The sequence below is a fragment of the Heptranchias perlo genome, unplaced genomic scaffold (assembly GCF_035084215.1).
Source record: "Heptranchias perlo isolate sHepPer1 unplaced genomic scaffold, sHepPer1.hap1 HAP1_SCAFFOLD_60, whole genome shotgun sequence".
Lineage (NCBI taxonomy): Eukaryota > Metazoa > Chordata > Chondrichthyes > Hexanchiformes > Hexanchidae > Heptranchias > Heptranchias perlo.
Genome location: NW_027139623.1, coordinates 1,825,300 through 1,838,625, shown reverse-complemented (window position 1 = coordinate 1,838,625; position 13,326 = coordinate 1,825,300). Strand labels below are relative to the sequence as shown.

General features: G+C 39.6%; 1 long non-coding RNA gene across 2 annotated transcripts; it reads right to left on the bottom strand.

The window, feature by feature from the left end:
• Positions 1–481: 481 nt before the first annotated feature.
• Positions 482–11,392, bottom strand: LOC137316773 (uncharacterized). 2 transcript variants are annotated; one of them, XR_010961596.1, is made up of 3 exons: positions 11,311–11,392; positions 694–799; positions 482–564 (listed from the first exon to the last, which is right to left on the bottom strand). It is a non-coding gene; the product is annotated as an uncharacterized lncRNA (long non-coding RNA). The 2 variants fall into 2 exon arrangements; XR_010961595.1 differs by lacking the exon at positions 11,311–11,392 and adding an exon at positions 5,045–5,129.
• Positions 11,393–13,326: the final 1,934 nt, after the last annotated feature.

Below are 13,326 nucleotides of genomic sequence, written 5' to 3'. Positions count from 1 at the left end.
CAAGGTTTTCTTGGCGCCCTTCTTGGGAGCTGCTTTCTTGTCCTCAATTGTAAACAATTTTACAACACCAAGTTATAGTCCAGCAATTTTATTTTAAATTCACAAGCTTTCGGAGATTTTCTCCTTCCTCAGGCAAATGTTTCATTCTTGTCCTCAGGCATTTTCAAACTCAATTTCAGACCCAGAAATGACCCAAATCCGCTCCGAGCTCGGATTAAACAGGCAGCCCCACAGCCCTATGGTAATGAGGGATGGGGGAAGGTAATGATTGTGATTGGGTCACTGGGAGTGAAGTCACGATAATTATTAACTGTAACTCTCTGACTGGATATCTGAAGAAACCAATCAGATTTAATACCTGCCACCAATCACAATCACGCTCACACTGCACATTGTCCGGTTTCAGCAATTTGTTCCGAACTGTTGCAGTTCTGCTTCCGGCCAGTAGATGTCCCCAAACCCCGGGTCATTGAAGTTTACAGATGAGAGAGGGACAGAAGATAAACTCATTCTTCACATTATATTGCACGGGTGGGATTTAGAAAAACTGGCAATGGAGACGAGCTGCAAGTACATTTTGTTAGATCAAACATTAGTTTTAATGCTGTGTTAAATTCTTGTAATTAATTTAGCGGTTGTTGTCTATACTGAGGAAGACTGCGACAAAATACAAGAAGACTTGAATAAGCTTACCGAAAGGCTGTGTAAATGGCCTTTGAATTTCCTTATCAAAAGATTTGAGGTGGTGCATTTTGCTCTGGGGAATAAGGAGGCCAAGCACTGCTTTGAAAATAAGAGCCTAAATGGGGTAGAAGAGCAAAGGGATTTAGGGGTACAGATTGACAAATCATTAAAAGTAGCAACACAGGTTGATGAGGCCACAGAAAGCAAACACAACACTGGGGTTTATTTCTAGAGGAATGGAATTGAAAAGCAGATAAGTTATGTTGAACTGTAATTTAAACTGTCAAACCTTGTGCCAAACTGTTAAACCTTCCCTTTCTGAAATCCGTGCTGACTATTCTTTATTATATTTTCGGTTTTCAGATGTTTTTCTATTGCTTCATTGAGTAAAGAATTCCATGATCATTCCGACCACCGACCTTTAGTTAACTGGTCTATAGTTCCCTGGACTTGTTCTATCTCCTGTTTTAAAATATAAGAATCACATTAACTGTCATCCAGTCCTCTGGCACTATTCCTTTTTGTGATGATTTTTTCTATATATGTAACAGTGCCTCTGCTGTCCCTTTCCTTGCTTCATTTAATATGTGCAGATGCAATTCATCTGGACCAGGAGTTTAACCACCCTTTCTAACTTAAATGTCTTGATATTTTTATTGACCTCTTCCTCTAATATCATGTTCACCCTGTTAATCTCCCGGGTAAATACTGAGGAAAAGTAATAATTCAATATTTCTGGCATTTCACTGACGTTACCACTGAGTTTATTTTGTGCATCCCTTTGTGGCACTGAAGCTGTTCTGATTTTCCTTGTTTTATTTATGCATCTGTAGAATAATTTACGATTTCTTTTGATATTCCTTGATAAATTAATTTCGTAGTTCCTCTTTGCTTCCGCAATTGTTCTTGTGAAATCTTCCTGACCGTTTCCTGTTCTCTTTTGTCATCCTCTTATTTAATATTTATAAATGAGAAATTCCACCAGCTTGTTGTGTCTGTTCAGGGGCTGGTGTTTGGGAACTATTTATTGTCTATGATTAAAGTGCCAGAAACTCAAAACCCAAACTCCACAGAAACACTCTATTTCTCCCTCCTAGTGAACTAAGGCGCTATAATGGTGAGTATAGCTGCCTTCCAAACAGTTAATTCCAACAAGTTTGAATCCCAGTTCGCTTAATTCAGAAACACCAAGACTGGAACCGAATTTGATGCTGTTCAGAGCGATAGTGTTTCCAAAACACAAACGGGTCTAATTTACATTTGAAAAAATACTTTTAAAGCTCATTTATATCCCCCATAATGTTAAATTTATCTCTGTCCCTTTGTATTATTATTTCCCCTGATCTGTACTGTGGATATTGGACACAATTGTCCGGATTCAGTGAAATTAATTGATTTTCTGAAGTTTTTCCCTCTGCTGATTCCCGTTCCTTATTTAAATTATGTCGGATTAACCTTTCTGATCTATAGAAGGGTCATAGTCCTGAACCGTTAACCCGAGCTTCCCTTCTCCACAGATGCTGCCGGACCTGCTGAGTCTTTCCAGCATTTTTGGTATTTTTTTCTCTCTATTTTATCCCTTTCACCTTTGACGGTCGCCATTAAAACTTCCAGCTTTATGCTCAGTTTTTATTCGTGTTTCAGTTCGGTTTATTTGAATGAATCTAAATCGTGTCCTGAGAAATCAGACAGAAATATTGCGCAATGTCGAGTGAAATATAATGGGGCAAATTCACAACTATCGAATGAGTAAAACAAAAACTTTATTCTGAATCAATTGTCTTAATATTTCACTGTCAAAATATCAAAAAATACGATACTGGAAGTTACAGAGAGAAACTATTTCCTCACACTGCACATTGTCCTGAATCTGGAACAACGACAGACAATGTGAATTTGGTCCACTCTGTTACAGTTCTCCCTTCCGGCCAGTAGATGTCAGACTGTATATTCATTCTGTATCTGTCAGTCTCCAGTACTGTCTGTGAGTGGGAGATACATTCTCTCTCTGTCAGACTCTGGTACTGTGTGTGAGTGTGGGATTCATTCTGTATCTGTCAGTCTCTGGTACTGTGTGTGAGTGTGGGATTCATTCTGTGTCTGTCAATCTCTGGCACTGTGTGTGAGTGTGGGATTCATTCTGTATCTGTCAGACTCTGGTACTGTATGTGAGTGTGGGATTCATTCTGAATCTGTCAGTCTCTGGTACTGTGTGTGAGTGTGGGATTCATTCTGTGTCTATCAATCTCTGGCACTGTGTGTGAGTGTGGGATTCATTCTGTATCTGTCAGACTCTGATACAGTGTGTGAGTGTGGGATTCATTCTGAATCTGTCAGTTTCTGGTACTGTGTGTGAGTGTGGGATTCACTCTGTGTCTGTCAGTTTGTGGTACTGTGTATGAGTGTGGGATTCATTCTGTATCTGTCAGTCTCTGGTACAGTGTGTGAGTGTGGGATTCATTCTGTATCTGTCAGACTCTGGTACTGTGTGTGAGTGTGGGATTCATTCTGTGTCTATCAATCTCTGGCACTGTGTGTGAGTGTGGGATTCATTCTGTATCTGTCAGACTCTGATACAGTGTGTGAGTGTGGGATTCATTCTGTATCTGTCAGACTCTGATACTGTGTGTGAGTGTGGGATTCATTCTGAATCTGTCAGACTCTGGTGCTGCCTGTGAGTGTGGGATTCATTCTGTGACAGTCAGTCTCTGGTATTATATCTCAGTGTAGGATTTATTCTGTAACTCAGTTTCTGGGACAAAGTGCAAGTCTGGATTCGTTCTGTATTCTTATTTCAGGTTACAGTATGTTGCTTGAAACTGTATCTTTAATACATGAATGTATGCATAGTCCTTTGTCTAGTGTTAATTTGTAATTATGGATACACTTTAGAACTTTGTTTTAATCATGCAATGTTTGTGAGTTTTGATGTAGGATTACATCTTAATTTCTGTGAAGACTATTTTAAATGAGAATGTACATTTCAATATCTTACTGTGAAATTATTGGACTGGTATTTATTGTGTAGTTCAGTCTGCATTAATGGGAATGAGACTGTATCTTTCAGTCTGACACTGTGTGCTATATTTGGACTTGTGTGTAAGGAATAACTCAGTCTGCAATAATGGAATTGATGCCGTACCTTTCAGCATGAGCTTGACCTGATTATTGGACTGGTTTGCAATGTGTAGCTTAGTCAACACTAATCGGATTGATACTGTATCTTTCAGTCTGACACTGTGCTATATTTGGACTTGTGTGTAAGGAATAACTCAGTCTGCAATAATGGAATTGATGCCGTACCTTTCAGCATGAGCTTGACCTGATTGTTGGACTGGTTTGCAATGTGTAGCTGAGTCAACACTAATAGGATTGATACTGTATCTTTCAGTATGATACTGTATTCGAATTTTGGACCATATATAATGTGTAGCTCAATCTGCACTAATGGAATTGATACTGTATCTTTCAATCTGACACTGAGATTGTTGGGCTCATATCTGTTGTGTAGCTCAGTCTGCACTAATGGAATTCATACTGCATCTTTCAGCATGACCCTGAATGTGATTTCTGGACTGATATCTAATGTGTAACTCAATCTGCACTAATGGGATTGATACTGTATCTTTCAGTCTGATACTGTGTGAGATTTGTATACTGGTATGTAACGTGTGGGTCAGTCTGTACTAATCAAATCAAAATTGTACCTTTCAATCTGACACTGAGATTTTTAGACTGGTATTTGATGTGCAGCTCAGTCTGCATTAATGGAATTGATACTGTATCTTTCAATCTAATACTGTATGAGAATTTTGGACTGGTATCTAACGTGTACCTCAGTCTGCAGTAAAGGAATTGAAACTGTACATTTCATTCTGACACTATGAGATATTTGGACATATATGTGAGTCAAATATGGGTCACATCTGAACTGATATCTAATTTGCATCTCAGGGTACAATATTGGCATGAATGCTGCATCTTTAAGCTCATAATGTGTGAGTTGTGGGCTGGTATTTAATTTGATTCTTGGAGTACACTATTGTAATTCATGCTGTACCTATCAATCAGTACCATGTGTCAGTTCTATCTGGTATGTAATTTGTAGCTAATTCTGAACTAATGTGAGATTAACACAGTTCGTTTCAATCTGATAGTGGGTGTGATTTTGGACTGGGAATTATTTATCTGCCAGTCAGTAGTACTGAGTTGTTGTGAAATGGAAATCCCGTCTGTCTCTCCTGCTCTGTTTTGACTGTTGGATTGGGATCAGTGTGGGACTGACTATTTCTGCTGTCTGAGACTGTGGGACTGATGACCTGTCTGTGTCTCTGTGCTCTGTGTGTGATAATATACATACTGTGTGTGAGAAGGAGCTGGCTGCACTGACTGCTCCTTGTGCCTCGGGAGGAGTAAACATCACACTGATTCTGGGTCCTTCAAGTATTTGCCTGTTGGAAGATAAATTATATCTTGTAATTCAAAAAAAGATGAAGTAGAATATACATAGGTGATTAATTGAATCTCTCTGTTAATAATCATTGTAATAACAACAAATGAAAACCAGGGATTCAAACAGTGTCAGTGGCTGACTCCACTGCAGTGCTGCAGCACTCAGCTTCTGCACACCAGGCTGTTTTACAACAATTTAGTGACATCCAGACACAACCCAACCCCTGCACTGATCCATGAATGGGGCTACACGATGGACCTTTGTACAGGTCAGGGTTCTAATCCCCTCTCCCTTGGGACTAACCATTCAACTGATACATATCAGCCGCTGTTTAAAATGTGTCCTTCACACTCCTCACCTGAAGCCTGCAATAGATGCTCTTTGTATAACTTCCCATATCCTTACTGTCCGGCTCTATTTACTGCTCAATAACAAACACTAAAGGTTAATGAGCAGCTATAAAAATTTAGACTTAATTCCTGCCACCAATCACAAACACGCTCACACTGCACATTGTCCGGTTTCAGCAATTTGTTCCGAACTGTTGCAGTTCTGCTTCCGGCCAGTAGATGTCCCCAAACCCCGGGTCATTGAAGTTTACAGATGAGAGAGGGACAGAAGATAAACTCATTCTTCACATTATATTGCACGGGTGGGATTTAGAAAAACTCGGAATGGAGACGAGCTGCAAGTACATTTTGTTAGACCAAACATTAGTTGTAATGCTGTGTTAAATTCTTGTAATTGATTGAGGAAATATAGTCGATACTGAGGAAGACTGGGATAAAATAAACTTGCAGAACGGCCGTGTCAATGGCCATTGAATTTTAATATAGAAAGGTGTGAGGTGGGGCATTTCGCTAAGGGGAATAAGGAGGCCACACACTGCTTGCAAAATAAGAGTCTAAATGGGGTAGAGGAGCAATGTAAATCATCCTGAGAAATCAGAGAGAAATACTGCGCAATGTACAGTGAAATATAATGGGGCAAATTCACAACGATGGAATGAGTGAAACAAAAACTTTATTATGAATCAATTGTCTTCATTTTTCATCGTCAAAAAGTGCAAAAATACGAGAGTAAACGTTACAGACAGAAACTTCCCTCACATTGCACATTGTCCTGTTTCTGTCACCATGACAGATAATGTGAATTTGTTCCCTCATTGCAGTTGCCGCTTACCGCCAGTAGAGGTCAGTCTCTGGTACTGTATATGAGACTGGGATTTATTCTGTATCTGTATCTCCGGTACTGTGTACGAGAGTGGGGTTTATTCTGTATCTGTCAGTCTCCAGGTACTATGTATAAGTGTTGCGTTTATTCTGTACCTGTCAGTCTCTGCTACTGTCTGTGTGTGGCGGATACATTCTGTATCTGCCATTCTCTGCTACTTTATCTCAGTGTGGGATTTGTTCTGTCATTCAGTCTCTGAGACAATGTGCAAGTCTGGATTCATTCTGTATTCTTATTTCAGTTTACAATATTGCATTGAAACTGTATCTTTAACACTTTAAAGTATATACAGTTCTTCATCGAGCATTTAATTTGTAAATATGAATACACTTTTTGATTTTCTTTAAACAAAGGACGTGTGTGAGTTTTGGAGTAGTATTACATCTTAATCTCTGAACTCTATTGTGAACGATAATATACCTTTCAATCTGTTCACGATGAAATTACTGGACTAGTATATAATGTATAGTTCAGTCTGCAATAATGGGATTAATTCTGTATCTGAGTCTAACACTGTATGAGATTTTTGGACTGGTATGTAATATGTAGCTCATCCTGCACGAAATGAATTGATACTGTATCTATCAGTCTGATACTGTATTAAATTTTTGGACTGGAATGCAATGTATAGCTCAGTCTGCACGAATGGAATTAATACTGAATCTTTCAATGTGATACTGTATGAGATTTTTGGACTGGTGAGTAACATACAGATCAGTCTGTGCTAATGGAATTGATATTGTATCTTTGAGTCTGATAGGGTATGAGATTCTTGGACTGCTATATAATGTGTGGCTCAGTCTGCACTAATTGAATTGATTCTGTATCTTTCAGTCTAATATTGTATGAGATTGTTGGACTGATATATAATGTTGAGCTCAGGCGGTGTGAATAGAATTAAATTATATCTTCCAGTCTGATCATTTGTGATTTTTGGACTTGTATGTAATGTGTAGTTCACTCTGTACCAATGGTATTGAGAATGTTTATTTCAGTATAACATGAGTATTTACCAATATATTGAATATGTAGCTCAGTCTGCACCAACAGAATTTATGCTGTATCTTTCAATCTGCCACTATGAGATCTTTGGACTGGTCTATATTGTGTAACTCAGTCTGCAGTAATGTGACTATGACATTCATTCTGTATCTGTAGTCTCCAGTACAGTCTGTGAGTGTGGGATTCATTCTGTGTCTGTCAGTCACTGGTACTGTGAGTGTGGGATTCATTCTGTGTCTGCAGGTCTCTGGTACTGTGTGTGAGTGTGGGATTCATTCTGTGTCTGTCAGTCTCTGTACTGTGTGTGAGTGTGGGATTCATTCTGTGTCTGTCAGTCTCTGTACTGTGTGTGAGTGTAGGATTCATTCTGTATCTGCAGGTCTCTGGTACAGTGTGTGAGTGTGGGATTCATTCTGTGTCTGTCAGTCTCTGTACTGTGTGTGAGTGTGGGATTCATTCTGTATCTGCAGGTCTCTGGTACAGTGTGTGAGTGTGGGATTCATTCTGGATCTGTCCATCTCTGGTGCTGTGTGTGAGTGTGGGATTCATTCTGTAATTCAGTCTCTGAGACAATGTGCAAGTCTGAATTCATTCTGTATTCTTATTTCAGTTTACAGTATTGGATTTGAAACTGTATCTTTAATACTTTAAATTATATACAGTTCTTCATCTCATGTTTAATTTGTAAATATGGATACACTTCTCGATTTTCTTTAATCAAACATGTGTGAGTTTTGGAGTAGTATTACATCTTTATCATTCACGATAGAGTTCAGAGATTATGCACCTTTCAATCTGTTCACAGTGAAATTATTGGATTGGTATGTAATGTTTAGCTCAGTCTTCAATAATGGGATTAATTCTGTATCTCAACCTAATATTGTATGAGATTTTTGGACTGGTATGTAATATGTAGCTCAGCCTGTACTAAAGGAATTAATACTGTATCTATCAGTCTGACGCTGTATTAGATTTTTGGACGGGAATGTGATGTGTCGCTCAGTCTTCAATAATGGAAGTGATACTGAATCTTTCGATCTGATATTCGATGTGATTTTTGGACTGATGAGTAACATGGAGCTCTGTACGTGCTATGGAATTGATATTGTATCTTTGAGTCTGATAGGGTATGAGATTCTTGGACTTCTATATAAATTGTGGCACAGTCTGCACTGATCGAATTGATACTGTATCTTTCAGTCTGATATTGTATGGGATTTGCAGTCCGGTACATAATGTACAGGTCAGGCAGTGCTAATAGAATTGATACTGTATCTTCCAGTCTGATCATTTATGAGGTTTTTGGACTAGTATGTAATGTGTAGCTCAGTCTGAACCAATGGTATTGATAATGTTTATTTCAGTATAATACGCTATGAGTATTTACTAATATATCTAATATGTAGCTCAGTCTGCACTAATGGAATTTATACTGTATCTTTCAATCTGACACTATGATATATTTGAACTAGTATGTAAAATGTAACTCAGTCTGCAGTAGTGTGATTGTGAGATTCATTCTGTGACTGTCAGTTCCTGATACTCTTTGTGAGTGTGGGATTCATTCTGCATCTGTCAGCATCTGGTACTGGTTGTGAGTGTGGGATTCATTCTGCATCTGTCAGTCTCTGATACTGTGTGTGAGTGTGGGATTCATTCTGTATCTGTCTGTCTCTGGTACTGTGTGTGAGTGTGGGATTCATTCTGTATCTGTCTGTCTCTGGTACTGTTTTTGAGAGTGGGATTTATTCTGTATCTGCCATTCTCTGCTACATTATCTCAGTGAGGGATTCATTCTGTAATTCAGTCTCTGAGACAATGTGCAAGTCTGAATTCATTCTGTATTCTTATTTCAGTTTACAGTAACGTATTTGAAACTGTATCTTTAATACTTGAAATTATATACAGTTCTTCGTCTCGTGTTTAATTTGTAAATATGGAGACACTTTTCGATTTTCTTTAATCAAACATGTGTGAGTTTTGGAGTAGTATTACATCTTTATCATTCACAATAGAGTTCAGAGATTATGTACCTTTCAGTCTGTTCACAGTGAAATTATTGGATTGGTATGTAATGTTTAGCTCAGTCTGCAATAATGGGATTAATTCTGTATCTCAATCTAATGTTGTATGAGATTTCTGGACTGGTATGTAATATGTAGCTCAGCCTACACGAAAGGAATTGATACTGTATCTATCAGTCTGACGCTGTATTAGAATTTTTGGACTGGAATGTGATGTGTAGCTCAGTCTTCAATAATGGAAGTGATACTGAATCTTTCAATCTGATATTCTATGTGATTTTTGGACTGATGAGTAACATGTAGCTCAGTATGTGCTATGGAATTGATATTGTATCTTTGAGTCTGATAGGGTATGAGATTCTTGGACTGCTATATAATGTGTGGCTCAGTCTGCACTAATGGAATTATACTGTATCTTTCAGTCTAATAATGTGTGGGATTTTCAGTCTGGTATGTAATGTACAGGTCAGGCAGTGCTAATAGAATTGATACTGTATCTTCAAGTCTGTTCATTTATGAGGTTTTTGGACTGGTATGTAATGTGACGCTCATTCTGAACCAATGGTATTGATAATGTTAATTTCAGTATAATAATCTATGAGTATTTACTAATATATCTAAAATGTAGCTCAGTCTGCACTAATGGAATTTATACCGTATCTTTCAATCTGACACTACGATATCTTTGAACTGGTATGTAAAATGTACCTCAGTCTGAAGTAGTGTGACTGTGAGATTCATTCTGTGACTGTCAGTTCCTGATAATCTATGTGAGTGTGGGATTCATTCTGTATCTGTCAGTCTCTGGTACTGGTTGTGAGTGAGGGATTAATTCTGTATCTGTCAGTCTCTGGTACTGTATGTGAGTGTTGGATTCATTCTGTATCTGTCAGTCTCTGGTACTGTGTGTGAGTGTGGGATTCATTCTGTTTCTGTCATCTCTGGTACCATACTTGAGTGTGGGATTCACTCTGTGTCTGGCAACCTCTAGTACTGTATGTGAGCTTGGGATTCCTTCTGCATGTGTCAGTCTCTGGAACGTTATGTGAGTGTGAGATTCATTCTGTGTCTGTCCATAATTAATCTCTCAGATTACATTATGGTATTCAATACTCTAGCTTTAATATCTTAATGTTCAAGTAGTTTTTCTCATTATTTAATTGGTAAATATGGATACACTTTAGGATTTGATGCTGGAGGTTTTAATGAGATAATTTGTGTGAATTTGGACTACTATTAAATCTGTATCTCTATCAGTATTATTGTGAATGATAATATATCTTGCAAACTGATATGGTGATATTTTTGAATTGGTATATAATGTGTCGATCAGTCTGCACTAAAGGAAATGATACTGCATCTTTAAGTTTTATTATAAGATTTTTGGACTCGTGTGTAATGTGTGCTCACAGAATTGATACTTTATCTTTAAATCTCATACTATGAGTTTATTATAAACTGGTATCTAATCTGTTTCTCAGGTTACACTGTCACAGCATTTCTCAATCTGATACTGTACATGAGTTTTGGACTTGCAATTTGTATTCGAATGGTACACAATTCGAATGGATACTTCATGTATTAAACTCACGTGTGTGTGAGAGAGATTTAGGCAAGCATACAATTGGAATCTTGGGGTATCTGGGATTTAATTCATGGCTAAAGTTTTCCTTTTTCGAAATTGACAATCTGAAAGCATGACTTTGGACTGGGATTTTTGTATCCACCTGTCAGCGGGACTGAGTGAGGGGGAAATGGAACAGTGTCTGCCTCACCTGCTCTGTTTGACTGTTGGATTGAAAATGTGTCCCTGGAACTTGGGATCAGTGTGGGACTGACTACTTCTGCTGTCTGAGACTGTGGAGCTGATGATCTGTCTGTGTCTCTGTGCTCTATGAGTGATAATGTACTTACTGTGTGTGAGAAGGAGCTGGCTGCACTGTTCCTTTGCCTCGGATGGAGGAAACTTCACATTCATTCTGGCTCCTTCAAGGGTTTGACTGTAAAAAGAAACATATATCTTGTAACTCAAGAAGAGGTGAGGTCGAAAATACAGAAGTGATCAGTTTAATATCTGTGAATAATTATTTTGAATATCCACAAATGAAAACCAGTGATACAAACGGTGTCAGTGTCTGACTCCACTGCAGTACTGCAGCACTCAGCTTCTGCACACCAGGTGTGTTGGGCGATTTTAAAACAATTTAGTGACATCCCCTCCACTGATCCATGAATGGGACTACCCGATGGGGCAGGGACCTTTGTACAGGTCAGGTTTCTAATCTCCTCTCCCATGGGACAAACCGTTCAAATGAAAGCAAACAACCGCTGTTTCAATTGTGTCCTTCACACTTCTCACGTGATGCCTGCAATAGATGCTCTTTGTATAACTCCCCACATCCTGACTGTTCACTGTCCAAAAACAGGGTGAGACTGGAACTAAACCAGGAACATTCACCACTGGTTTGGGGAGAGAAAGCAGCAATGATTTTAAATAGCAGGTTCTTCCCACTCTGTCTCACTTCCCCTGGACACACCCTGGACACACACAGCCCGAGAATGACCTCTCCCTTCCCCCGCTCACTCCATGTTCCGGGACCAGTTCCTGATCCACTCCGCCTCTTACAAACAGCCCCCGGACTCCCCCTGACCTTCCCCCGGACTCAATGCCGATCTCTGAGCCCATCTGCGGACACGGTCCCGAAGCGATGAGCTGCTGTAACGAGGCTGCTCTTTGCTCCCTTCCCCCGGGGGCCGTGATCTCTCCATTCCCGGCTGTTTTAAACCATCTTCTTCCGCTCACTGAGGGAATGGCGCCCACAGGCCGAGCTGGGGGAGGGCAGCGCGCATGCGCTCTTCTGCTCACCAACAACCAGCGCTGGGGGCGGGGCTGAGTCACGCATGCGCAGATATCTGGTTTAATTCCCAATACAAAAATCGATGGAAACTTTCCCCAATTGGAATTTTTCAGAGTCTGAGCAAAGGAAGTGGGTCTGGGGGAAAGGTCAGAGGGAATGGGGTCCACAGGCAGTGCAGGAACAGGCACCAGAATGGAAAACAGATGGGATTCCACCAGTGCCGAACGCTGGAATCCAGACTGACTTTACAATCTCTAACTATTAAACTAGATGTTTCCATCCCTGCTGTTTCTCTCGGTATCTTTTGAGGGTAAAGAGTCTTTCAGTGATAAAGTGGGCGGCTGTGAAATGAGCCTGTGGCATTCTGTTCATTCTTGGACTCTTTACTGATCAAACTGACGCGTGGCTACGAAACTGGAGGGAGGATTTCTCAAACCAATCCTGGAGAAACATGGGAGGAAAGTGTGAGTCGGTGTGTCTGTTGGTACCGTGTAGGATTAATATCAGACAGCAACAGTCCGAGATTAATTTAATCAGACTGAAACTCTCGATTACTGAGTGTAACACCGAACGTCCCTGTGCTGCAAAACCGAATATAGTAGAAGAGGCAAGAGAGGGTTAAATGTTGCCCATTGTTTTTGTCATTCTCTGCACTGTCCCTGAGTGTGGGTTTAATAGTGTTTCTGTCTCTGGTACAATATCAGTGAGAGATTAGATTACATCTTCTCTCTCTCCAAAATTTTTTTTCTGGATAAAGCTTAACTTTGCAGGTCAGTCTGATACTGTGGCACTGTGTCTCTCCGCTCTCTCTCACCGTGTCTGTCGTCCCCTATCTCTCTGGTGCTATATATTAAGGATGACACTGCTATTGCGCGTGATATGAGCACACTGATAGGAAGTGTAAGACTGACAGAATGTGTGTGTCTCTCTCTTGTGCTGGAAATGATGGTGGGATTCTGTCTGATAACCCAAAGGCTCTTTTCAGAGCCACCCACTGTATCTGTGAAAGGGCCGGTTACTGTCTGAAGAGAGTCAGGAATCAATTTAATAAGGACTTGATTCCGATTGCAGA